General features: G+C 48.5%; 1 protein-coding gene across 1 annotated transcript in view; it reads left to right on the forward strand.

Annotated features, from left to right (window-relative positions):
* The first annotated feature begins 18,880 nt into the window (after positions 1-18,880).
* The window catches only part of PDE4B (phosphodiesterase 4B), a 182,559-nt gene continuing 175,577 nt past the window's right edge, over positions 18,881-25,862 (forward strand). Inside the window, exon 1 of the mRNA XM_035564385.2 lies at positions 18,881-19,099. The gene's annotated coding sequence lies outside the window, so the exon portion shown is untranslated. The remainder of the gene's footprint in view (positions 19,100-25,862) is intronic.

A 25,862-nucleotide genomic window follows, 5' to 3' on the forward strand; every position in this document is an offset into this window, starting at 1 on the left:
TTGTTGCAGGTACCGTAATGGCTGGCTGCTGGCTGCTGTGCTGGAGTAAGCCGTGCTTCTGAAGCCAGCAACAGGAGCAAAGTAAAGCTGTGGTTATCTGCCTGAAGAATGCTAAACCTAGAACGCCTCTGAAGAAAAATCCACTCCTGCCGGTGTGTGGATGTGACGCGGCACAGCCTGCGGGGCCCGGGAGCTGCCCGGGCACTGGGTCCTGCCTCCCTGGCGTTTGCCCACCAGACCCGACGTCCCCTGGGCGCATGAAGCCAGGTGAGTGAGGCTCTGCTGCCCCACCGCACCTCCCCAGCAGCCCCACAGGGACCCCTCGTGCGCTGCATCAGGATTGGGGGTGGAAGACCTCGATTCTCACCTGTCAACCTTCTCGTTAACCTGGTATGTGGGGTGATGTGAATGCTCGAACCGTGGTTTTGTAACAGCTGCCACAGTGCAATCGTGCCGCCTCTGTTTGGAGAGCCCCTCCCTGGGCCCAGCAGCACCCCGTCTGCCAAACCTCCTGGCTGCTGGGAAGGGAAGGGGCCGTACGGCTCCATAAACTGGGATAATAAATGGATGGTTCATCACGGAGTGTGGGTTCCTTTAATTATCGTGTCCTGCAGAGTTGTCTGGTTGCATTTGAAGATCTTTCCTGAGAAATGAAAAACCTACACTGATTTTATCGCTGAGTGCTTGTGGCGAGTCCTCATCCAGTAACTGCTGGCACGGGAGCACCCTTAAGTATGGGAGCGACCCGCAGAGCGACTCCAGGATGGCTTTCCTGGGCTGCAGCCTGTGGGAAAAGGCAGGAGTTAAATCCTGTCCCCTCCATGCAGGGCTCTGATGTGGCTCAGAGCTATCAAACAGGAATTTGATCCCACTCTTCACTTTTCTTCACTATTGTATGAGGCCCAAGTCTGCATGCCCTGCACCCCCCAGCTGCTGCCTCTGCTCTGCCCACGGCCAGCCTCTGGCTGGGAGAGGAAATGGGGAGCTGGGGCAGCTACAGCTGCGTTTTCTCACCGAGATTTTTTTCCCCTCAGTTTCAGGTCAATTTACTCATTTAACAAAGCTGAGTGCCTTCCGTGCCACATCAGGTAACGTTTTATTCCGTGTTTACAGCAGTCTCCTTTTTTTTCACAGGGCAGCCTATGTCCTTGCTTTCTTTATGCGGGAGCAAATCTCGTTTGCTTATTTCTGGGGGTGACAGAGATGGGCAGGTGTCAGAGCTTGGGTGTTTTGTGATTTCAGAGGGCTGTTCTCATGGCAGAGCTGCCAGGCAGACAACCCTTCTGCTTTCCCTCAGCGGCTTTGTGTCTGGCTCCGTGTGCCAGGCCCCTGGTCTGCGAACCGGGGCTGGATCTTGGCTGTTGCCTCCCTGCGGCATGGCGAGGGAAGGGAGAAGCCGCAGACACAGCTTTCGGACATCCCGGGGGCACATCACCACCACACACCCAAGCCCTGGCTACATATTTCTGTTAGCTTCTAGTAGTGAAACCGTCAGTGCTTTCCTATGAATACACCTTTGCCTCAGCTACAAAAAAACTCGGTGTTATCCCCCTCTTCTACCAGTGCTAGTAAGTTGGTCATTTTGCAGAGATTTTACTTTTACATTTTTTGCCATGGCTCCGTGGCAAGGAAAGGCCTTTTGGTTTAAACAGGAAAAGCAATTAGGAGGATCCATGTGCAGCTTCAGAAGTACATATTAAGCCCCAGTATTAACCTCCTGCAAATTAATTTTGAAGAGCATTCAAGAGCCTAGCTCATTTATCTAAGAAAATTAATGTTTTGCTATTTCTTTTACAGGTCATTTGCAGTTAAAGTTAACTGCCCGTTTTTTTAGTGCGATTGATGTGTGAAGCAGCAAGAAATTGTTTTCCACATTTTGTACATTTGTTAGTCTGTCTTTTGAGTCACTGACCTGTCTAATCAGCCTTGGATTTGAAAGTCTGCAGTAAAATGGGTTCTGTGTTTTTCTTTTCCTCTTGCATAAACTGCGAACTAATTTCTTTTCCAAATGTGGCGTTCACTTCTGGAACATTTACAGTAATCATTTCCCACTGATGAGAATATAACTCAAAACACCACCTCCCAACAGCATCAGAAGAATTTTGTAATTATTTTTGTGAATAAAATGTTTGTTGTAGATGTTAACGTTGAGTAGCTGTTTGTCTGTCTGAGTTTTCAGAGGCTTTGTGTGAGAGGCAGTCCTGCCCCTGCCGGTGGGTTCCCATGGATGAACCTGGTCTCCGAGCTGTTATTTAAAAGGGGAAGAATCTTCAGAGTTTCTTTTTCGCAGTTTGCCATGACTGGGCCTTGGAGATGACAGAGCTGCTGTATGGTACACGATGATTTTGTCAGGAGGCTCCTAGATGTAGGTGCCACCAGCCTGCAGCTGGTCCCGGGCAGGGACAAGGCTCGCACCTGGCTGGGGGTGGCTTCAGCCTGAATGTGAGTCTTTGGTGACGGAGCTGGAGCATTCCCTGTGCTCTCAGCTGCTCCCATCCTCAGTCATTTGTCACCTGGTGTTGGGTGAAAGGACCGAATCCCTCCCTCTGCATCGGCTGCTGCTGGGCTCTGCCAGCGCGGGGCTCTGCTTCGGGGACCTGCTCTGACCTAGGCGGATGGATGGGGCCAGGGAGATGGGGCAGGAGGAGACAGGACAGAGCCTTTTATGCGTCTCTCTGTACAAAGAAAGCTGTGAGGTGCTGGGAGAGGATGGCAGCACCTAGCCAGGCCCCAGCTGCCCCCAGCACCCCAGGCCTCCTGGCCCAGCAGCGCTACGCTAGGCCTCAGCGCGAGGAGGCCATGGTGGAGGGCCCGGAGCACCCGGCACTGAGGGCTGGGGGAGCTGGGGCTGCTCGGCCTGGGGAGGAGAGAGCTGGGGGAGCTGACCCATGGGTGCAGAGAGCTGGGGGAGCTGCCCTGCGTGCAGAGACCCGGGGGGAGCAGATGGGATGCAGCCAGGCCCTTCTTGGTGGTGGCACGGGGAAATCCTGCCCCAGAGAGGCTGAGAGCGAACAAAATATCCCTGCCCTGGAGGAACCTGTCATCTAAGAGCTTTATCTGGTGGTGAATCCCATCTGCTGGTTATAAAAGCGGTCCTTTAATGATTGTGAGCAATTCTCTGAGGAGGAAAGGGAAGCCTGGGGCCCAGGAGCAGCGGGGTGGCACGGAGCAGGGGTGCTGTGAGAGCCCTCCCTGCCCCTCACAGTCACAGGAGGCATTCCCCGGGCTCCCCAAAGCTTCAGAGAAACCTTTCTGTGGGTCTTAGTTTTAAAAATACAGAGCTGAACAGTATATGCTGCAAATAGTTACCCAGACTGTGCTTTTGCTGTGGATATTCCACTTTCTGTGTACCCTACTGCAGAACACTTAATTAAAATGCAGATTTCTACTGCATGTCCCATTCCTCCATCCCTCCTTCTGCTAGGAAAGCAACAGGAGTTAATTTTGTCCAGGCTGGAATGAAATCTGAAGGCCCTGATGTGATAAAGCACCGAGTTCCATGCTTGACCCGGTGCCCACTTGATTTTGGCAGGTGTCATTCAGTTCAGTAATTATCCTAAATAAAAAAAAGGGAATTGTCTGTGTGAGACTCTAATTAATTATGACCCATCAGGAGCTTCTTATGCAAGAGCTGTCATCAGCAAAGCAGGGAAAGGCACTGAGAAACTCTCACTAGGAAATCTGAAAATCAGCCTCAATGGCTTATGAAAGAATGCAGTGCCCCGCTGCTAGGGAATGAATGGAAACGCAAACGGTGGAGGGAGGTGGAGAAAGGGAGATCCTGGGGGGCTCTTAATGCTGATGAGAAGCCCTGGCCAGCGAGGTCTCTGGGCTGTGCTGAGGCTGCGTGTGGTCGAGGTCCCAGCAGCGCACACCCCTGCTTGTACTGCAGCCATAAATAGAGCGCCTTGTCTGGCCTTTTACCACCCGCAATGCACGGTGCTTCTTTGCACAGTCACGGACGGGTCATTTCTGAATGCAAACTGAGCTAATTTCATTTTTAAAATGTTTTTTAAAGCATCCATTTATGTCTTTAAACCCGAGCAGAGCATTAAGGACAGATACCAAACACAAAACTTTCTGGTGCTACTTTTACAAAGCTGCCTCTCAGCAGAGAAACTCATTTCAATATTGAAACTAGCGGCTTGTCAGCGATGTCGCTCTGTGAAGAAGAATGGATGTGATGGGGGAGCCAAGGAACAGACTTGCTGTTAGTTCTCCCAAAACAAAGCTGGCGAGGCAGTGCTGGGAGGCATAGGTGGGCAGGAGACACAGCACAGGCTGGGGCTTGTGGTGGAAAGACACACGCAGTGACTGACTTCAAGCTTCAAATGATGATTAAAGATCTGGGCCAGAAGAGCTTGGCAATTAAATAATTATTTAGTTTTTGGCCTGCCTAATGTCAGGAGTGAGCTGCAGAGACCTGATGCTGCTTTGCCAGAACAGCTTGCCACCCCTCTGTCCCCAGCCACGCGGCGATGAAAACCCCTTTCCTAAAGTCCCCGGTACAGATTTATGGCTGCAGAGAGATTTCTTCCTACGGCTGTATCTGAGGGATGTTTGCTGAGTTTGTTTTTTGTTTTCACTTCACAGGATTTTGAAATGCGCTCTGAAAATGTATGCCACGTTTTATTTGCTGCCCGTCTCATAAACATGGGTCCCTTTTGCTCTTTTTCTGATCAGTTAGATATGAAAAGAGATGGTGAATTAGGAGCCCTGTCCTTATCGCTCTGCGATGACTAACATCCAATTTCCTGTCTGGGGTTTCAATAGATTGCTCTCTAAACCACATGGAGCTATCTAGCTGCAGCAGCCACTCCTACGTTGTTGCATTAGCAAGGTTAAAACTGCACGAGCGTTTGCAGAGATCTAAATTCAGCACATCTGAAGATATATTTCAAGGTGAGCGCTGCTTTGTGGCTCCCTCGCAGTGCTGTCCAGAGCCATTGAGCGGTGACAGGGACCAGGAACACAAGCCAGGCTGGTGTCAGGGGCCGAGGCAAATGGGAAGAGCCCACTGCTAGCGAGAAATGAGCTCTTTAAAGCTTGCCTAGCTGTAACGAGCAAAGGGAGGAGAAATTCTGCTTCGGTGATGGTGCTGACAGCATTGGGAAGAACAGATTTCTGCCCCACACTTTCCCAGCTGCCCACGCACCCTGCGCATCCATCGCTGAAGCCCTCCATCCTGCCATCACCGTCAGACACCAACCAGCTGGCCGCGTGTTCGGCGCTCCTCTCTGCTACTGTCGAATCCATGGGAAAACACAGGGGGCTTCAGAGAGCAAACATTTCCACTGCTGTCACGTGTGTTAGCAAAACAAACCGTTAGCGCTGAGCTTAATATGCGCCACCCAGATCACAGCCTCGGCCTGCACAGCAGCCCCTACCTGCTGCTGAAGTGGCAGCGTTTGCCTTCCTTGCTCTTAAGGGCTGTTGTTTATTTGATCTTGTTTTCATCTACCTCGTTTGTCTTGGATCAGTTATTGCCAAGCTAAAACACAGAAGGTTTTCTTTCTTTTTTTTTTTTTAATTTGCTCTGGTTTTTGTAGTGCAGTGCGTGAAGGACGGAGGGACTTTTCTTGCCAATGGGGGATCTTTTGTCACTCCAAAAAAATAAAAAATAAAAAAACCACAGGATTAGGGTCTAAAGTCTAAACGGGTAGTGCATTGGTATATTTTTAGAGAGCTGATGTTAGCTAGCTGAGTCTAGTAAATTATTTTGCAAAATTGTTGCTGTTAGTGCAGCTGTACCCTGGCTGGATTAGACACACTTTTTGGAGGTGCTTTTCTAAACCTTAGCAGTAAAAAATCTAGATGCAAACAAGAAAGCCAGATAAGACCTTATCTTCGTAACCCTCCTGACAGGCCGGAAAATCACTTCGCTGGGCGTTTATCAGATTGAACCTGCAGGTCGTGTGTCTGCCTGCCCCAGCACAGGGTCCCTGGAAGAGCAGGCGCAGGACTGGTAATGGCAGACGGCTACGAATGGCTCGGGCCCTGTTTATGGCATTTGGAGGCCCAGAAGGGGAAAAAAACAAATTCTGGCTCCAGTCATTTAAAGGCCACGATTCCTAGGGAGAGCAGCAATGCGTCAGCAGCCGAGACGAGTGACTGGAGAAAGGGCTCAGCAGCACAGGAGCAGTGGCAGCCAGCACAAAGGGCTGTGTGCCTCGCTGCTGCGGGATTTATCTCTTTCAGGAAAAACACTGCAAATCGTACAAATCGAATTGTGGCCCTTAACAGGCAATTTGGAGCCACCCATTATTCAAGTCTGATGAAAACACAGTGAGAGCTGAAGGTGTGAAATGGCGGGGACCTCTCTTCTAGACACCTCAGGGACTTCTGCTGATGAAAGGCATCGCCGGCCCGTTCACGGCCATCGCTCTAGGCTCACGATTGCAGAGCAAGACCTGGAAAAGGAGGCCAAAGTCTGCAGAAGAGGTGTCGGTTTCAGTCCCCGTGGCAGTGTGAGAGATGGGCTGATATTGCTGTACGTGCCTCCTGCAGCTGATAGAGCGACTGTGACCTGTGACGTGGCTGCTGTCATCTGTACTGGTAGCAAAGAGCTCTGCGAGGCGAGGGAAGGTGTAAGTGGGAAGGGGGGGGTCAGGGGCTGGTGAGAGCTCGCAGGCGTCGGGTGTGCATCTGGGCGCCCCTGGGCAGGCAGCAGCAGCTCTGTGACAACTGTGGTGTGTTTTCTGGTGGTTCACAGAGAAACAGTCAGCGAGGACACGGAGTGGGCACCAGCACTCCCGGTAAGCACCCTCTGCGGGCACAAATCACTTCCTGGCAACAAGTCCATGCAATAAACGATCCAAGACCATGAATTACATCGCAGGGCAGTGAGACAACCTGGCAGGGCACCGAGGGCACTCTCAGGTCTTTACGGCCCTGGCGTGGCACAGCCCCTGCCCGAGCCTTCCCTGCAGCCCCATCACCCTGCTGCTCCCAGCCCGAGCACGGCTGCCCTCCGGACCTCGGGACCTCGGCTTGGGAATGTGCCCAGAGGAATGGCGAGGGTGATGGGGGCCCCAGTAAAACAGATCAGGCCTAAATCTGATAAAAAGCAATAGCCGATTTATTTATTTATTTACTTGAGATCCCTCAACGTGCTTTCTCCTAGGCAGCCGTAAGGAAATGGTATGCAGAACAGATGATCTGGATGAATATATATCCAGTTTGGGCGGGTGATTTTGCAAATACCCTGCCAGAAAAAGTACTGCGTGAACAGAATCGTAAAATGACTGAGGCTGGAGGGGCCCCCGAGGGCTCTCCGCTCACAGCAGGGCAGCGAGAGCGGGTTCCTCGCAGCGCGCCCACCGGGGTTGTGAGAGCTGGCCAAGGGTACGGGGCAGCTGGCGAAAACATTCTGTTCTGTGGAAAATGGGTTGTGCAAGGATTGTCCTTTGGGACTGCATCAGTTGGTGTGGGAAAAGAATGGCCCACTGAACGACTGGGATGGAATTTTATCGAAATTTGTGGTTGTAACAGGTATCTGCTAAGGGTAAATGATCTTAGCCTGTATTTTATAGTAGGGTTGACCCTCTAATATCTGTTTCAAAGTAAATCCATTTTCCTCTTCCATGTAAAATACTGTTTACTTACATTAAGTACACTTTGCAAAATCAAACATTTCCCAACGGATGAAGAATGCTAGCTTTAATACCAGGGCTTTATTTCTTGTACAATACATGTATTGCTCGTGATCAGATCAGTTTGTTAGATGGATCTTTAGCTGGTTCCTCTGTAAAACACAGGGGCCTTCCAGCCTTGTCTCTTATGCAAGACGAGCTGAAAAATACTGTTAGCGGCTATTTTTTTCACAGAACTCATCCACACCTAGCCAACAGAGCAGCCCTCCCTCCCACAGTTTTACAAACTGGGCTGGAAGTACCAACACGCGGGTTTGGGCTGCCAGCCAGGGAGCCCTCACCGGGAGGATTAATGTCCAGCAGCAGGTTCCCGCTGCCGGCTGTGACCCTGACCCTCGCCCTGCACTTTTCACCTTGACCCTCTCAGGGATTTAGGTTTTCAGGTAGGGCCGGGCTGAATGAATCAGCTCTCGGTGCCTCACAGCCCTGCCAGCGAACACTGGGAGGCTGAGGGGGAGGAAGAGGAGTGAAGTGCTCGTACGCAGCACTGTAAACAAGGAAGGCTGTGGAAAAGCTGCAGAACGCTGGATAAATGGCATCAGCTATTTCCTTGCTAAATACTCTGCCTGAAGGAAACAGTCTTGTCCTGCCCTCCCTGGTGAAATCAATACCGATCCTTCGGGGGCAGTGGTTACGGTGGTGACTTTTGGTCCTATCACGAAAGCAGCTGTTGAACCTTGAAGTGAATGAATGAGAACATGCAGCATTTCTGGGGCATAAAGGCAACAAGGCATAAAATAATCCACCTTCCTCCTGGTGTCTTTTTCTGCTTCGTTATGTGTGATTTACACGGCATCCAGCTCTTCCCAGCTAATGTCTACGATGCCCCAAGGCTATGAATTCCCCCGGTGCCCAACCTCCCTTTTAGAGCCTGGTCTATAGAGGCTGTAACATTGCATCAGCAGTGAGAACCAAAGGTTGTGGTCAAATTTCTTTCAGAAGGAGAGCTCACCAATGGAATTACCCTCACTGGCCTTAGATTGGAAGAAAACCATTCATGCCACCCCTGGCCCCTGGCCCCACCTAGCATCCTGAGTGCTGCGAGCTACACGTGCGTGCTGGCTGATAAATGACGGCTTCCCGTGGCTGCACCCCGACCTCGGCTTTGCTTTAGGGCTGCAGAGAAACCAGGCTCTGTTTAAAAGCTGCACTGCATTTTAGAAGACTTTTAAATTAATAAAATGAGCTTCAGAGGTTTAGTAAGCTGCTGCTGTTTTTCATAAGAAAACCTAGCTGATCATTCCTACAGCGGGCAGTGTACTTAGACCTGCCTGCCCTGGGAGTCAGGAGTCAGGCTCAGCCTGTCTTCTCTCGGCTCTTGGAAGCAAAAGCAGCAACTCTGCCAGCATTAAATGTGGAGGGTAAATTTCACTGCCTGATCTCAGCAGCCATCACAGCCCATCCTATTCCCCGGTGCTTGATATGTGAGAGCTTCCTCAGCTATTTCAGCTGCAGTGGAAGGGCAGAGATGGGAGCACAAGCTGTCATTAATTATGCCCAACGAATTAATTCACTGGTCTCTTACAGCATTCAGTGTATTTGTTTCCTCCCCCTATTTCCATGCTGCCCTATAAATCTCCCACCTGTCTGCAGCCTCCCATCACCTTTCACCTTATTTCCCTTGCTGGCACCAAGGCCTTTAGGGGAGAGAGGAGACCACAAAGCTGCTTTGGTTGCTGCAGAGGGGGAGGCACTGGGCACCTTCTCCACGTGCTGCTGGCAGTAGCAAGACATCTCCTGGTCATCTCTTTGGTAAGAAGAGGAACTCTGGAGGGCTTGCAGAAAGTCATGCAAAGGAAAAGGATGGGAAGCACCTCCTCAGTGGCAGTTCTGGGATGGTGGAGGGCACAGGAGCCCCAGGAACTGAGAAACCTTTCTGCCAGCGGTGTCCTTTGTAGTGCGACGCCAACTAACCAAGCAGCACAGCACGGCTGGGGGAGGGAAGTAATTTCACCTTAGAGACAGGAAAATTTTCCTTTTGGCAGTGAAGTAAGGGCTGTATTCCCCTTATTTTTAGCATTGCTAATACCAGCCGTCCTCATTCAAAAACACAGTTGCTTTTACTCCCTCTCTATTTTAATAGGAAACATATCTTCTTTTTACTGTTTTGACACTACCTTGCTGAAGCCATTTATTCTATTCCATACAAGCTCTCCCACCACATTTATCGCCAAGGTATCTGAGTGCATTAAGCAAAATGACTAGCATCTGCCAGCTGATTTTTTCCCTCATAGTCTCTTCAAAGAAAAAAAAATGGATACAACAGTGTCCTATTTTGGTAGGTGGGATTTTTTCCCATCCTCTTTTGCATATACATTGTCCTATTTTTTTTGTTGTAGAGAAAGCAAAGCTCAAGAGATGTACACTTCTTATGGAACAGCAAGTGGTGACATTTAATGGCACTTCTTGTTTCATTGCATATCCTGGGATTTGATCCTGTGACAGCTCTACCTGCTGACCACAGAGCCATAGCATCCCTCCTCTGACTGCCAGCCACGACGGTGTCAGTGGCGCCCTTCATCCTGCTGGGTCACCTTCTGGCTATGGTGGGCTCGGAGCACGGAGCGATAGCAAGGTGAGAACGTTGCACTTGATTTTATGGGCAATTAGAGCCTAGGGTGGTTGTTGGTGGTGCTGAGGTGGTGTTTCGGCAGTGTCCTGTATGCTCGCTGGCGTTTCTGAAGTGCTGCGAGCTTCCTTTCCAGTCACATCACAGTGATGAAGACATGCCTAATATTGGTCAGGTCATCGTACACCAGAATGGGACAGAAATGGTAAGTCATCACCTGCAGACGCTGAAAAACATTACTCAGACTCTGGTAAGTGAGAGCTCAGTGTCAACAACACATCCAAAAATACTCTCATGTTGCCGCCTGAGCTGACCGCTTGCGCATGGCCTCCACGTCGCTGGCATCTGGGGGTTTGTCAGCGGACGGCAGTCCACTGACCGGCAGGGTGAGAGGTGTAGCGGTGGAGGAACAAGGCCCCATTACTGGGACACAGATGTCCCCCTACGGAGAGCATTCGAAGGCTCTGAGTAATTATCCTGTCAGTTCCTGTAAGGAGGGCAGTGGGATCCCAGGGCCTAAAGCTTAAACGTGAAGCGACTCAAGGGAGAATGAGAACAGATGCCTCCCTCCTACCTCCTGAGGAAGAGATCAGTTCATCGCTGCCATTAAAACTGTTTCATCTGTATGCCTTGGCCTAAATTTGTGCTGGGCTCTGAGCTTTACCTCGGGGAGAGGCGCTTGTAGGAGTTCTCTGGGCAGCTTCTCTGTGGGCTCGTACAGGAATGGGGGGCCTGGCCGCGAACACCGGCTGGACAACCTGATGTGCCCCCAGGTGGGAATCTTCAGAACTTGCCTGCCACTGTGTGTGTCTGAAAGTTAAAGACACGTCTGCAGAGCATGGCGAAAGCATTGATCGTGTAGTATTTGTCCACATAAGTCACGCACAATCCTTTCTCTTGGCTGGCAGGATATCGGTCAGATTTGTGAGCCTTGAGTCCTTTAGGATGTTTAGAGCTTGTCAAAAATGAAATATTTGTGTTCAGGAGTGCTATTTGGTAAATAATACAGCAGTGTAAGACCAGCAAACTTCGCAGCTTTCAGCATTCAGTTGCAGTGCAGATTATGAGCTCTCAGGGTCAGTGGAATATCTTAATGCCACGGACGACTTCTTGAAGTAGGCTTGGCAGACTTGGGAGTGGAAGATAAGAATAACGCAGCCTGTGATATGATCACAGCATGAGCTCTAAGAAATTTCTTAATTTCATCCTCCCAGTATCAGCCTTTGCTATCAGCGTTTGTTTCCAATAGGATGTCAGAAAGCTGGAGATCTGCAAAGAGAGGAGGATCATGGCAGTCATGGCCAGGTCCTCCTCCACCGGGGGAAGCTCCGTTGTCCGCTGGGAGGCCTCGGAGCTCGGTCGGTGTTCCCGAACCAGCATTACTGGTGGATGGTCTTGTTGCCAGGGAGCTAAAAGGTACTGCGCGCTGCCTGGAGGCTGCAGGGGGCTAAGAGCAAGACTCTCATTTTCTTGGACTTGCAGTCAAGAAGACAAGGTTTTCTTTTAGTATTAGAGCCATTTTATTTGTCCTGTCATGACTTACGTACAGTCAGTGCTCATTTAGTTAAGCAGAACTTAGAGGTGATGTTCCTAAATGCTCCACACCCAACAATCAAGGACTTAACTCCTTACCATAAGTGATGGACACTGAATTCACTAGCCAATGCTAAAATTATTTCAAAAATTACTAGTTTTATTCAAGTGCAAACTATATGAAACTCTCAAGGTTGAGATGTATTTTGCAAGGAAGGAAATGTGGGAATCACCCGAACCTAGAACACAGAGATTAAATCTGGAATGTATGGAAGGGTTGCTGACCTCGACCTCACTGCAGTTTCACGACATTAATACCCTCACACTCCAGAATTTTCATCAGAATTTTTATGTGTGACTCTCTGAACGAGGCAGCATACAGAGGGGAAAAAAAAAATCTTGCTTCTACTCAGTGCTCCTGTGTGTAACCAAAAATTTTGTTTCAAATGGAAAAAGAAGGGCTGATGTGATCCTTAGATGTGCAAATAGGAAGCAGGGAGTGAGAGTGGCAATGTGATTTATGGAACTGATAAGACTGCTATCAGAATACTAGAAATAGTTTTGCAGCCCAAATATTGTAAAATGTATTTACAGGTTTTGAGAGGCCTAGAGAAAAAAATGCAAAAATATGTTTGAAGAGTGGAGAAAATGCCACATATAAGGAATTTAAAGAGCTTGATCTCTTTATTTTACCAGAAGGAGGAGTAAGCTGTGGTTTGATTACCGTGTTAAATACTGTTAGAGTTTTTGGTTCACCAGGGAAGGGCACAATAAGAAACACTGCTTGAAAGCTGAAGTCAGACAAGTTCAAATCGGAGTCTTAAGTACATATTTTCTTGTTGTCAGTGAGCAAACAGTAGAACAGACTACCAGCTGGTGACTTCTCTGATGTCCTGTCTTCTGACTCAGACTGGGTGGCTTTGGGAAATATGCTTTTCTCAGACACACAGTGCTGAGCGGGGGGAACTGGTGATGGCCTATGAAGTGCAGAAGGTTAGACCAGACCTGGCGGTGGTCTAGCTTGTGTCTTCTGGAGGCAATTGAGACTTGTGCACCTTTATTCTTTCTGAAAAGTGGGTGCCTATTTCTTTCTGTTGTCACATAACTAAAATGAAGGTGTTCCCTACCAAGGGTGAAGCTCAGGGTAGGGAATGTCTGCGTATTGGTGCAAACCAGTATGTGTCCATCCATGTCGGGCAGTGCCATGTGGCCATAAATCACCCCAGGACTTTGGGACCAAGAGCGCCAGGCTCACAGCTCTGTCTCAAGCACAGTTCCTGCACACAGTGCCACACAGGCTGCTTTGGCCACTGTGGCTTTGCACTGGGGTGAATTATCCCCCCGAGAGCTGCTTATTAAAGCAGTACAACACAAAGTGGTGTTGCTCTGCAGGAACTGGAGGTGGTCACAGAGAGAAACATCCAGGTGGCCACTCTGCAAGGTGACAGCTCCTGTTTCTGCTGGAACTCAGCTGAGTCCCTGTTGGCCCTACCTCTGACATCCTGCTTTTACATAAGAACAAAATGCAGCTCATGCAACTGAACGTAAGCATCCTGGGTTCCACTTCCAACCAAGAAAGTACATTAGGAAGAGCTCTCCAAGATAAAGTGGTGCAAATCTTTCTTTTTTTTGAGACTGCAGGCTCAATAGGCAATGAAATGTCAGGAGCGGTATTTTATTGGCAAAGAAAAGGATGAGATGATAAGTGTTAAAGGTGCAAAACGATTCCACGGGAATGCTTTTCAGTTGCTGTAAAAAATCTGGCATTACAACATCATGTATTCTTGGAGGTTACCTTTCTTCTTTGCTCTTGTTTGTGATGTGAGGTAATGGAAGGAATACGGTACATACAAATCATTGTTTGAGTTATAACTATTAGCAGCCTTACACTCTTTTACATTACAGAAATAAATTCCACCTTATTCAAGAATAGAAAAAAGTTAAAAATGGAACTTTTACTGGTCATTAGTAATATATGCTGTGTATACTAAAAAGCTACCTAAATGTATTTTATGGAAATCCAGCAAGCAGTTATTAACTTCTCATTTTACCACAATGTAACTAAATTGCTATAGAGGCGATCTTTTTTTTTTCTTCCCCTCTTTATGATCGTGGTACAAAACTTTCATTCAATATTGTTCTCTTACTCTGCATCACATAAAGACTGGTTTATCAAGATCTGGTCTGGCCTGCACTGAATCTATGGGATGCTCGGCTAGGGGATAGTACTTCAGCAAGAACTACAACACAGCAGCTTTCTGTTCAGCTTGCAGACACTGTAGTCATTAATCACTGAAATCGAGGCTCCGTGTCATCTACAAGTAGTAAATTTAACTTGTAATTCAAAGGGGTTTACAATGGCTACATTTTATTTTTGGATTCTGAGGCTTTGGGGAGTTGGAGCTGCTCCTTTCAAGCCTTTTAAACGTTGCTCCTCAACTGCGGAGGGAAGAAAATTACTCTTCTAAAATCCGAACCGAGTTACATCATTAGATTGCTCGGCCTTTGATAAGGACCTCGGACAGCCAAAGACCTACCAACGAACCGAACACCCCCAGACCCAGCACCAAACACATTCCGGCAGCAGTCAGCCCCGGTGAAGTGACTCCTAAAATTCCCCATCGGAGGTGTCCCGGCTCCGGGGCAGCCCTGTCACGGCCGCGCCCGGCTCCTGCCCCGCGCCCCGTCAGGGGGCCGAGGGCGACGGTTCCCGGGGCCAGCCTTGAGCCCGCCTCGGCCCGGCGATAACGACGGCGGCCGGGCTCCAGGGCTCCCCGCTCCGCTCCTGTGCAGCCGCCCGCGGCTGCCGGGCAGCGCAGGCCGCTCGGCGCCCCTCAGGTGCCACCGGGCGGGGCTCCGGCCTCGGCGGGCCGAGTGCCGCCGTGAGGGCTCCGGCCGTACCCGGGGCCGGCAGCGCCGCCCCGGCCGTGCCCGCCGCGCTCCTCACGGGCGGCGCTCGCCCCTCCCGCCGCCTGCCGGGGCTGAGGCGAGCCCGCCCCGCGGCCGCGGGGGAAGGCGCCGCTGCCTGCGGGCAGCCCGCGGCCGGGGAGCGGAGCGGAGGGAGCGGAGCGGCCGAGGCAGGTGCTGGCCCCGGTAGCTCCGCCGCGCTCGGATTGCCGCCGCTGCCATTGCCGGCGGTGAGGAGCGGAGGAGCCCCGGAGGAGCGGCAGTGGCGGCGGGCTGAGGGCGAGTCCAGCCCCGCGGCGAGCCGGGCTCAGCCCCGCGGGCACGACGCCGGGCTGCCGGCGGAGGTAAGCGCCCCCCGGATCCGCCGTGCCCCGGGGTTGGGTGCCCGGGGCTGGGGGCCCTCGGGCCGGGGGTGCCGGGGGCTGCGAGCCGGGGGCTGCCGGGGGCTGCCGGCCCCCTGCGGGCTGCCCTCCGCCGGCCGGGCGGGCAAACGCCGTAGTCGCTCGTGGGTTGTTTTCGGTGGTTTCGGTAAGTTTGGTGGCGTGGAGTCGCCTGGCATTGGGAATTGGTAGTCTTTTTTTTTTTTTCCTTTATTTATTTAAGGGGGAAAAAAATGTTTTGTTTTTTTTTTTTTTTTTTTGTTGTTGTTTCAAGTGTTCTACTGGAATTGTTCTATTCCTAGAGCTGTGGAGGGAAGGGGGTGCCAGGGCTGAGCCTCACACGCCGCCGTCGTGTCCCCGAGGCCGTGGAGCGGGGCCGCGTGTGCCCGCCGTGCGGTGGTAGAGGGGCCCTGTGGCCCTTTCCCTCAGGTCAGGGCTCCCCCCGCGTTGATTTCTCTGTGGCGTTTTCCCTTCTAGGCTTTGCTGCTATGCACCACGTTGGCTAGCGGGTGGTTTGAGTGGATTTGTGTGCCCGGTTCTCCTTCCCTCAGTTCAGTGCCCGGAGGCTTGGGAAGTTTGGTGCTTGCCCAGGGCACGGCCCCGCAGCCCCAGCGGTGCTGCCTTCTGCTCCTGCCCGAGGGCGAGGGGTGGAAGTGGGCCCCGAGAGGCTCCAGAGGCTCTGGCTCCTTACCAGGGCATCCCCAGCGGCCACCTGTGCTGAGGAGGGAAGTCCTGGTAGATTTCTGTGTTCTCTTAGCAGCAGAATGCGTACCGTGGCTTGTGTTTTTTCCTCTCTGAAACTCAGACGTCCAGAGGAAGCGACAGTGAATAAGCCGAATAATTGCATTTGCAGGTTTTAAATCCAGCGACCCAGAGAAGTTCTTACGCGGCTTTGAGCGAGGGCCTTGTTTGCTGCGTCCCTCGCAATTGGCTGCAGAGGTGGTGGCCAGATTGTAAACAAATCTCTGATTTATAACTCATCTAGACCCTAAGCTCTTTAGTACAAAGAGTGCTTTCCTCATACGCTATTAAGTATACTGGCTGCATATAGCAGATTATTCGTAGTAATTACCTGTCTGTTTCTCATGTCATCTGATCTGCCTTAGTGTGTTACCACCTGCCTGCTCAGGTACGCCAAGTTACATCAGTACCTTGTTTTATTCCTGTCCTTGGACATCTTGGATTCCAGTAAACCATTTTAATGTAATGTTTAAATTTGAGCCTGAACTGAAATACAAGATTCAGCCTCGCTTGGCTGCTGCTTCCAAAAACATGCTGAGGTTGAATTTGCACTTAGGTGCAAAGTTCAAGCTCAGAATACAGTGTCACGGACGTAGGAAGTGGACCAAATCCTGGTCCTGTGCTGTTTTGGACCCTTTTCTCATTTTCTGGTAGCAAAGAGGGTGATGCAAATACATCCCGTTCTCTTTTAGGTGCTAACTTTGTCTTTGTGCCAACTCCTTCTCTTGCCCAGCGCTGGCAGCTTTGTGTCCTGGACCTTCCCACACCTCCTCAGCCACCTCGGTGCTTCCCAACAACTTGGAACTCACACGTAGGCCTCCCCTTCTTCAATATTCAAATCCTTACTGAAGAGCCTTACGTATCTATCAGGAAGCTTATAACAGATTAGCTGACTAATCGTCTCTGTGAACAGTAGTCTTATTTAAAAGTCTTACAATCAACTATCTTTCATATTTAAAATGGGTAACCCTGGGCAGAATCATCAAATCCTTCCTAAAACGGCAGTTTTTGGTGCTGATAACTTGGCCAGTTGGGATGACTCGCTTTACCCACACGAAGCTGCCTCGGAGTTATCCACACAGCGCAAGCTATCGCTACAGCTCCTCTGGGTTCTTTGTAATAGTACAGTGTATATTTATTATTAGTGTACAGTTATTAGCAGGAAGAAATCAAGTCTAGGTGACGTGCTCTGCAGTGCATCTGGTTCTGGGCGTTGTGTAGAAAATGTGCTTGGCAGCTGTGCTGCTTGGAAGTGCCCTCTGCATCTGGGAGCACTGGTGTGGCCGCTTTTAATGCCACTTCCCCAATTTCGTGTGCATTTACAGAGCAGGCGGTTAGCAGCCAGCATCCAGAAAGGAATGCTCTCAGAACTTCCTTCAACTTCTGTTTTGTAACGTGAAACTTCCCGTGCTTGCACAGCACGAGGGGGGTTTATTGCACTGCTAGCACCGCTTGTTCTGTGTGTAATGGGCTCGTGGTGTCAGGCTTAAGGGAAATTCACAGTACAGACGTGGTAGTTCTTGTGCATTGAGGAAAACAGAGACAAAATGGTGTGGAGAGACACCTTTATTTGTTTAAATGAAGTGCCTATAGTGCAGGAGATAAAGCATGCAGGTCTTCACGCTGGCTACATCAGTAAATGAAATTGTATAATTATGACAGTGGGATAAATATAGCCTCAGCAGATGGAAAAAAAACTATTGGAAAGGCATGGAACTGAGGATATGAAAGAACTCCCCTAAACTGGAAGGCTATTGCAAACAAACGTGTGTCTGCATGTATTAAATATCGCTTCTAAGGCAAAAGGATATTAATCTGATGTTATTACTCATGCTCTTTTTTTTTTCTTTCTGTATTTCTCCCAGTTTAGAGAATTAAAATAATTTGTCAGCTTCACTTTCAGATGCTTGCTGCTGTAATGTTTTGGTTTCAGGCAATGCAGAGGAATGGTTATGTAGCTGGTTTAGGTAAAATATTTTAACTGAACTCCTTAATTATGAAAATATTTTCCAGCTCTAAAAGCTTGTTTAAAAAAAAAAAAAAAGAAAAAAGGGATTTAATTGATAGTATCACTCTGCTTGCTAAAAATATGCATGAAAGGCCTGCTTCTCGTTTCTCTTAGAGCCGTTCTGTGGCTGTGCAATTCCACAGGTTCTGTTTGTCTGCAAGCCCTAGGTGCCATCACATCTCAAGATATTTGGTAGTATATTTCCTTTATTCAGGGTAACAGGGTGGGATGATGGTATAGAGAAGGTTGGTTCAGAACCTTTCTCCTGGTAATATGATACAAGAAAAAGTGGGCATGCGGTGGAATTGGAAAGATTCAAGACCGTTATTTTTTTTTATGAGGTGTGGAATTAGATTGAAGGACTATTTGCCAGAGCGTTCTGGAAGCACGGGACTTGGCCAGATCCAAAATCATTTCTGTAAGTCACAGAAGAGTCTGGAAATATGCAAAACTTTGCACATACTAGAGACGGTTTTGGAGCGTTAGAAGAGATGTAAACGTCTGCCCTTCGTAGCTGAAGCCAGTCTCTGAGAAATAAGGCCGGGAGGAAACTTTCTAGAGAGCAGATTATTCAGTGCCTGCCTGCAGTGGAATTTCTTGCGCTTCCTGTTGCAGCATCTGGCGTTACTGCCAGTGATGGGAAATAGATTAGTGGATCATGATGGATTAGAGCTGTGGCTATTCAGATGCTTAAAAAGTGTAATTCTGTCAGAGCATGTGTGCGCTCTGAGTTGGGCGTTTTCTCACGTTTGAGCACCAACAATACACTTTGTCTTAATATTAACTCAGGAGGACCTAGAAAAATCGCACGCAACTGTCTTTTTCTCCCTCTCCTTTCTACGCGTGGTGTTTGCCGTTGTTTTGTCCGCTTGTTTTTCCCTCCTAAATCCAACAGAGCCTCCATAGCTAACGCGAAGGTCGGCGCCGTTGACTCCCCGGTTGGTTTTTGTTGCACGGATGAGTCATGGGGTTGGTGTGGTGCTGGTGCTTTGTGGGCTGGTGCATCCTGTGCTGCTTCTGTGGGCTCCACGGTGCTAGCAGGAAGGCGTGGTTCAAAGCTGGCGTCGGAAAGTCAGGCCGTAGGGCTGGGACTGAGGAAACAGGACCGCAGGCAGTGAATTTATTGCCAGGTTCTGAGAGATGTGGTCTCGCCATCAGAGAGTGGCCTTGGGATGGGCTGTGAGGTAAATGGATGCTAGCGAAGGTTTGGGACTGGGACTTGATTTCTGTAAAGCTACAGAAGATTTTGGTGGGGAAGAAGTACCCGAGAGTTCAGCACAGCACCGCTTATAAAGCCACTGGAAAACAGGTGAGATGCGACATGAGTTGAGGTGGTTTTTTCCCTTCTGTGTAGAATTTGTAGAAGTGCTACAGCAACTTGTAGTCTGGTTAAAATTGGGGCAAGGGGTTGGCAAGTGGATCATTTCTTTCTGTACGGACTGGTATCAACAGGGGAAAATGCCTCGGAAGATGAGTCTTGACGAGATCGTGGTCAAGCTTGCTGATAAGCCCAGCTGTTTGCTCCCTGCTTTGCTGGCTTTAGGCTTAGGAATAAACGTGGATGTTCTCTTCTGAGACTCAGATGAGTTTAGCTGCAGTGTCCTGCCCCTGGGGGACGTGCACTGCCCAGCTCTGAACACCGCACGGCTGCCCAGTTTGGGCTGTGCACCTGAGAGCTTCCTCCAAACCTGGCTGGGGAAGCCGCCTCGGAAACCTGGAGCCCGAGGAGTGCTCCGCCCGGCCCTCGCAGGGAGGGTGAGCTTGGTCCTGAAGAGCGGCAAGCTCCGTGAGTTTTTATACTGTTGATGGCTTTAAATCCTCAGTACTATTCTTCATAGGTATTTTTCCCTCTCGTTGTATGCCATTCTCTGAAAATGACAGCACTGAGCTGGTCGAGCCTTTTAAAGTTTCTTTTTGTAGTTGAAACGTGAGTTAATTCAGAGGACCTTTTGATTTCAAATTGTTGAAAGCTCCTATGATTTTGCTGTTGGCTGACCAAGAAATCTTACAGCAGTTCTGTTTTCCTCTGGGCTGTACGTAACTTGATGAAATACCAGCGTTTCACTGTACGACACGTTAATTCATGTGTTAAGTGAGTTTCCAATAACAGCAGAGCAACAGGGGCCACCAGGACCCTTTGCAACGCATCCAGAAGTCGAGGTGGCCGGTCTTGTTGTTTCTTGGAGCATCCTTAATGATGCACAGAAGGGGATGGAAAACCTCCTCTGTGGTTTTGCATTATGTTGAAGGCCTAGGCTGCATTTCAATGGGAGCACCAGGATACAAAGTATTAGATGCCATTTTGGAGAAATACTTTGAATATCATGTGCTGAAATACGCTTCATGTGCAAATAGCTGCCTGGTGAGAGCATTAAACTGACCTGACTTAGCTGCTCAACAGCTGACGTGTACTCATTTGCTCTCTAATTATTTGCAGCACAGCTGATAACACCCTTCTTTTGACCTGATTATAAGCAGCAGATTTTGCAGGGAATGGTGGCTATTTGTGGCAAAAAGCATGCCTTCCGACTATGAGGCATTGGTGAGCGGCGGCAGAAGTGGAATGACTGTGGTTAATGCGTGAGAGGTAATAAAAGGCTGGCTAAAAAGGTTACCAGGCAGCAGGAACTAACACCCCTTTTGTAAGAAATATTTTTAAACTTGCACCAACTAGGACAGGGCTGGTTGGTGTGGTGCTTGCAAGGAAAGAATGATTTTGCACAAGCCATTCAAAGCGTATGTTGTGAGACAATGTACTGAGTGGAAGCTTTGTTCTGCGAGTAAAGAAGCGGTAAGAGCGGAGAGGAAGCAGAGAGGTCATCTAAAGCAACTCCAGGCAAACAATATGGTCTTGAAGACTGCAGAGAGCCGGGCAGGCACGGCAGACGGGGGAGCAGCTGATTTGCAGATGCCATAGGGTAACTTTGGAAGTCACCTCTCAAAGATGACATTTAGGAGGTCAAGGGATGCTGAACGTTTCTCTAAAACCACAGCGCAACACGCCCTGTTGGCAGTGTTTTGCAGGCAGTAATCTGCTGGAGTGGTTTTGTGGTTTTTGCAGACAAAGACAGTGTGAAGAAGCTGCAAAAGAGCGAGAGCTCAGCGCCAGGATTTCCTCCTCGGTATTCCTTTAACTGTTTTTCCTTTATAGCAGTGTTTGTAAACTTGTAAACAAGAAATTGACCCTTTTCTTTGCTAGAATAAATAACCGTGCTGCTTTCGTTTTTGTTTTTGCCTGGGGTTCCAACTGAACTCAGGTGCCACCGACAGACACAAGAAGCAGCGCTTCTTCTGGAAACTAACCCAAATAACGAGGCTGGCTGCAGCGTGCCCGGGTCTGGGAGCTGCTGGAGCTGCAGAGTTTTCTCACGGACATACAGGATCAGTTTGGGGACGTAAACTCTGAAAAGCTCAGGAAAAGGAGAGAAATCTCACTCGATGGGGAGAACCTGCTCTAGCCGTCTTGTTGCTTGACACAGTTCAATATCTGAGTCATGCAGATTGATGTGGGCTGAATGCTCTCTGCCTGCTTGGTGGACACCCAGTGAAAAATGGTTTCAAGGCATCGGTTGGAGTAACGGTACTGCAGTCAGATTGAAAAGTAAGTTCTTGCAATTGATTTTTGTTTCATTCATGCTTTTGTAACTCAGTAATTGCTCGAGGAAGCAATAGACTGTGTACCACTTCAATAGAGAGTACCAGAAGAACCTTCTGAAGTTGCCAGAGCACTTGTTAAATGTGAAAGATAAATTGGGAACGGAGCTCCTTGCAGCAGGGATACGTTCAAGAGTGCTTATAAATAGTGAAAACAGGAACTTCAGGAAGAGGGGAATCTGAAATGATTAATCCTTGGTAGTAACCATTTCTCAAACTACAAGCCCAAATAAGAAACAGAAAATGGTCCAACCTCACAGGAGCTCTTGAGAAGAAAATAAGTATAAGACATATGGAAACCTTCAGGGTGAAGCTGCTCTGTTTGATGGGATTCTGTTCAAAGAAAATCATATTCTCCTGATGCACGCTGTGCTCAGGAATACTAATCACAAATCTCACGCTGCCTGTGTGTGGTGCAAGATCTAAACCCACTGTTACCTATTTTGGTCATTCCACTTGAGGAAAAGGCATCCGCACGTAGCATTTGCAGTCACTAGAGACATCAGCTGGGAGAATTGTCACTGAATGAGCACAAGATTCCCCATTTTTCATCTGAGGATGGCTAGTGGCGTTCTGGTTCACAGCAACACTAGCTGTTCTGGGATGGGAGGCAAAGAACATTGAGAACCAGGATGGGAAGTGTTATTTTGTCAGGTTTGATTCTACAAGCGCTTCTCTTCTCGCTGAAGAAACCTCTCTGGGTATTTAGGGTATATCTTTTAGGATCCTCGAGGAAGAGCAGGAAACTTGTTCCAGCGTTGCCATCCTTGAAAGCCCTAGATGTTCTCCAGAGAGTCTTGGTGGTGAGGAACAGTGCAAAAAGAGGAGAGTGCAAGGTTGGATCAGGTGTAGCAGCATCCTGCCTGCTAAGCCTGAGGTTTTAAAGGATTCTTGCTTGAGACAGCTCCAAAAGGAGGTACGTTGTCAAAAAGTCTGGGCAAGTGGCCTCCTGCCATCATAACGATTAATATTCTGCCATAATAGTTCTTAGGATTCCTTTCCCTACTTCCTTTCCCCAGGCACACAGGGTTGGAAGTGAATGTGCCTAAGTTTCATTTTCTCTGTCTCAATTTTGTACTAAAATTCCTTCAGAAATTTCTGTTATAAATCTAATTCACCAGTGCACTTTGCTAATGAATTAGGTACATATGCAGCCTGCGGACCTCTGGATGAAGGCCATTAACGTGAAATACGCAGAATGATTAGGAGCCTGGCACTTCTACAAAACACTGATCTTCTTTTTGCATCCTGGGCTTTACATTTGCTTTCAGCCTCTGCATAATGTTTTGGTGTCCCGAAATCCCCTGCCTGTACCGTTACAGATCTGACGTGATGCTTGCCATCTGACTAATGTTTCCCCTGCCTGTAGGTGAGTTGGGCCCCTGCGCATTTTCACGTTTCTCATTAGTTTTCATTCATTTCTGTAATTTTTGGAGGAGCCGCAAGACCATTAATTTTTTTCAGGCAGCTTGTGGGTCACTGGTGAATCAATTCAAATAGAAATCGAACACTTTAAATGCCTTTTCTGAGAAAGGCAAGAAAGAAGCAGTGTTCAAATCAAATCAAGCATAAGAACTATGAAAGAAATACTTGTTTACCTATTGCTTAGTGTGCTTCTGGATCCTATTGGCAAATTCACAGGAAAACATACATTTAGTAAGAAGGAAAAATAATCAGGTCACAGATAAATACACAGGCAGATAGCTAACTGGAAGGAGGTATAAAGATGCATTGCTTTAGCATCTTTCCTTGTTTCTTAATCATTCAGTATAAGTGTAAAAAATATTTGGTACGAGTACTAGTCTACGTGTGTGCAAGTACAAGTCTGGTAGTGTTCTGATGCAGGACTCCTGCTGCGTTGCCTAGATGGAATGGAAATGAATTCCCCACTTCAGTTATGTGCAATGGAAGTTGGGAAGTACCCGCTAAGTAAAAGATATGTTTTTTTCTTTAGGCTAATGTAAAAATAGAGAAGCTTTGGGTTAAAAAATGGCAACTTAGTCCTAAGCAAAATCCTGTTGACTTTGTGCCCATCGGTAAAAATCTTTGGCAGATTTTGCTAAGTTAAATATTGCTTCTCCTTTGTGGTGTGAGCTGTTAGTGCTGTGGGGTTTGCTTGTTGTCCTCGTTACCAGGAGGAACTGCTGGAATTTACTGAGCAGTTTTGTGAGCTACGTTGCTTCATTTATAAAGTTAGGAACAAGCAGAAGACATCTTCCAGACAACTCTCTGCGGAATGGATCAGCTCCATGCACCTCTCCACCTGCACAAACACACATTCTCCTTTACTCCTTCAGAGCAGGTAGTGGTTGTGATGGGTCTCCTGCTGCGCTCATCTTTTAGGGCTCTCCTTTCCTGTGCTGAATGCCTCAGAGAGAGCCCTCGCAACCAGCCCCCAAGGAAAAACGCCCTTCTGCCTTCCCACAACTTGCTGTCTGATCGGGCTGCAACAACACGGTGCAATCCCTGGAGTGGTTCTTGCTGTAACTTTTTCCATTTTACTCTGCGGAGATGTCTAATTGCTTCTTTATTTGGTAGGTCTTGTGGCTGCCTAATGGATCAAAGACCTGTGTGTCCGTAGGCACCAGCGCTTGCTTTCCCGGATTACAGTGCAGAAACAGAATAGAAATGGTGAACCAAAATGGAAACCTCCACCTCTACAGCCGCGGTGCTGCCGGCTCCAGGCACGTCTTTGTAAAGTCCGCTTGCATGCGGTAGGCTGGGCTTCACATTTGGTTGTTCGATGCTCTTTGAAAGAGGTGGATTCTAGCCAGGTAAAAAGGCCGGGTTGATACAGCAGTGCAAGGGGCAGTAGCTACTCTGTGGCATCTGGTTATCTCCCGGTTGGGAAATGAGTGGTGTGCCCCGAGCTGTTGCACCTCGAGCTTCTGGTCAGTACCTTATGGTGCTCTGAGCAGTGCAGGGATCTTCCAGTCTGAAAATTAGCTGTGGATGTGAGAAAACTTGTGAGGGGTAGCTTTAGAACCATCCTAAGGCCTGCTGCTTCTTGGAGACTTGGCAGTCTTGTCCCCAGTACTTCAGGCTAAACACATCTGCAGCAAGTAATTATTCCCAACGCTGCTCCAGAGCACATTCCTTCTATTTCTAGACTTGTACCAGTTCTCTGTGGTTCTGTAAAACAGGTTTTCTTCATGAAACCGTATGCTTTTCAGGCAACCAAACCCATTTTATTTTTTGTTACTGATATTGTGTCTCGGAGCAAGCAAGTTGCAGAAGGATTGATGCTGTGAAATGCAGTCATGCGCACGCCCAGCTGCTTCACACTGGTTTTTACTTCAGACATATTCCTTGATTTTTTTTTTAATATGGTTACAATAATAGGTTTTAAATGGGTACCCGTAGGTGTCTAAGAAGTGTACATTGTAATCAGGGTAATTAAATTCGTAGAAATTAGTAGTTTGAAATAAAAAAAAAATATAATTGCAAGCAGCATAAAATTATTTGCCCTGTGTTCTCATATTTGTCATTGGATACTTGATTAAAATGTTGTGCATGTTTTTACACTGTAAATATAATCAACTGTTATTATTGTTTCCATGATTTTTTTTTAAATTTAGAATTCTAGAGAAGATTTTTTCCCTGTGGAAAGTCTGTAGGATCCGATCCTCTTTGCTTGTTCTGCAGAGGAGGGTGAAAGGAGTGTTCTCCATATGTCTGTGGGGTTAAAATTATCCTGAATGATGTGTGGCAATGGCTCTGCAGATAAATGCAGCTCCATGCTCCACAGCTAAAACGGATAAATCTAAATGGAGAAAGGAGCGTGGATGCTTTATTCCCGAGTCATGCAGGGTTCTCTGCTGGACTCTGTTGTCCCCATGCTTATGGTTTGGCCCTTTTAAGTTGGACTTTTTTTAAAAGCAAGCAGTAGATGTTTTTCCAAAAATGTGTGTATAAGGTAATACTGTAATCTCCACTCACTGACTACCTGGCTATCTTCCAAAACGTCAGTCCCTGCGTTTGCTGCGATGCTCCTGAACCTGGGGTTTGCCTCGTGGTTCAAGCATTCCCTGCCGTTCCCAGCAGCAGAGGCCTGCCCATCCGTACACTGAGGCTGCAAAGGTAGCCCTAAGGAAATGTTCTGACCGCTGCTTTGCTTGTGCTCCGTAGTTTTGCTTGCGAAGTGCTCGTTTTTTTCTTCTGGGATGCGTTATAAATGCCGCTTGCAGCCAGGTTCCAACTGCTCCGTGCACTGTATGTACCGCAGAAATACAGCTGAGGGTACAGCTTTACAACATTCATCACAGGCAGCTAACTTGGTTACAGGAAAAAAAGAATGTTCCTTTCTATCCTGAGTTCTGTACAGAGGGAATACGAGCATTTCCTTACCTCAGTGGAAGGAGATTTATGGGGGGGGGGGGGCGCTGAGTGTTGGAGTTAGGAAGATGAGGGCCCCTGAA

The sequence above is a fragment of the Cygnus atratus genome, chromosome 8 (genome assembly GCF_013377495.2).
Source record: "Cygnus atratus isolate AKBS03 ecotype Queensland, Australia chromosome 8, CAtr_DNAZoo_HiC_assembly, whole genome shotgun sequence".
In the NCBI taxonomy this organism is placed as follows: domain Eukaryota; kingdom Metazoa; phylum Chordata; class Aves; order Anseriformes; family Anatidae; genus Cygnus; species Cygnus atratus.